We start from the raw sequence: 2,059 nt of genomic DNA, 5'->3' as shown, positions 1-2,059 counted from the left end.
TAACAAAAAATAACTTCTTAAAAACAGTGAATAACTTTGTCAACAAAACCTTTTACCTGGGAGACAGAGATATATATGCATCGTATACCGTCTATTGCTGAAAACTCATAATTAAAAGATGCATTCAGATATACTTGACAAGAATTGCATCCTGATGAAGCAATAAAGAAAGAATGCGACAGAACATATGAGTATTTATTAAATATTTGTGTAAAACGAAAGATAAAAGAAACTCTATTGACTCTCCAAATAATAATTTATTAAATTCAGGAAGAAACGACATGATAAATAAGTATTCATGAATATTCTTGTATTTTAAATCTCGCTTGCAAAGGTCAGGGATTGTGTAAATAATAATTCGCTCACGCATGGTGTTATGGATGAGAATAAATCGTAATTATAGCAAGCTATTTCATTTGAAACATAGTTGCCAGATTGTGGAACATGACACTCTGCACCAATAAACATGCAAAGTCACTAACAAGGGATTAGATCAGACACACACCGATTTCGTTAAAATTTTAATACATTACAATACTAAGCTCAAATCAATAAATAGGCAAGCGGCACGACGCAACTCTCAAGCATTCGCAAAAAATTTGACTCTTCTTTTTTTCTCTTTCTCTGTTGTCTTCCCATCTTAGCGGATCTTGTTCCTGGAGCTATAGGGCCGAGTCACGTGACCCGGGAAGGCGCGGGGCGGCCGCCAATACGCTATGTATTAGCGGCCATACAACACGATCGAGGAGAAGCAAGTGTTGTAAAAAAAAAGACTCGAAACAGCAAGAACTGGTGCTGTGCAGCACAAAGAAACTGTCCTCCGCACTCACTAAGCGATGGGCTGTAGAAAACTTCTACAAGAGAGAGAGTTGCCTGCGGGATGATCCTTTCACTCGCAAGGCAGGCAGGAAACATCAGAGTATATCACGATCTCAGTTAAGTATAGTGGCGACTCATAGCGGAGATTCCGGAACTAAATGGCTTTTCCCCACAGGACGCGGAAATGTTTGCCGCGCGGCAAGCTTTGCTGGGCAGAAGTCATAACGTAAAAGTGATAGCAAGCTCCATGAACAGCATTAGCATAACGTTAGCATTTAGTCTATTCTTTTTAACTGCTGAACTGGTTAGTAATACAGTAAGTTCGAATGAGACAAATATATTTTGTCTCGCTCTAACTTATTATATAGTTCAGCAGTGCAGCTAAAAAGAACAGACCAAATAGTTGACTAGATAGCCACACACGGGCTTTCGCGTGAAGTAGACATGCCGTGTCGATGAATTGAAACTTCTATCGCAATAGTTTCTATTGTTCTAGTTCCTCCATTAAAATATTTGATTAATTTCTTATCTTCGTTAATTTATTCGTTCGCAGGCGCACCACGGGTATAACAAAATACTTATATTTATATATTATACTTATTTAGTTATGTCTATATTGTATTTATTTATATATTATATTTTTAACAAGACACGATGTACTTACTGCATTACTTGTATAACATGTCTTATTGAATATATAAGTGTATATATATATATAAAAGTGTACATGTTAAAAGCAATTATATATATATATAAAGGAGATATTTAATTTAAATTATTTAATAAATTATAATTTATTTCATTGTTAAACCATATTTAACAACATTTTGCATTTATTCAACAATAATTATAAGAATTTTATTACAATATTACAGCTACTAGTACAAGTCAAACATCTGATCCCTACAATAAGCACGTTATTACCAAAAATTTGGATATTGTTTAATCATAAATACTTTCCAATATTTCTTACTTCTGCATAATTTAATTAAAACTATAAATATAAATCAAATCGTATAATCATTTTAACTATTTTTACAATTTGTTACATGTTTTCACTTATAAAATGACCAATTATTTTCTTGAATGAGAAAATTGCATCCTAACAAAACAGTATGAAATGATTTATCGTATATATAACACAATCACAGATATAAAAATACATAGATTGCATTGTTTAAAAAGAATCACTGTATAATATCAATATATTTGTTCCTTTAATATAACATAACTTGCATCA

The sequence above is a fragment of the Dinoponera quadriceps genome, unplaced genomic scaffold, assembly GCF_001313825.1.
Source record: "Dinoponera quadriceps isolate SergipeBrazil2010 unplaced genomic scaffold, ASM131382v1 scaffold619, whole genome shotgun sequence".
NCBI lineage: Eukaryota > Metazoa > Arthropoda > Insecta > Hymenoptera > Formicidae > Dinoponera > Dinoponera quadriceps.
Note: the sequence above shows the minus strand (reverse complement) of the source record.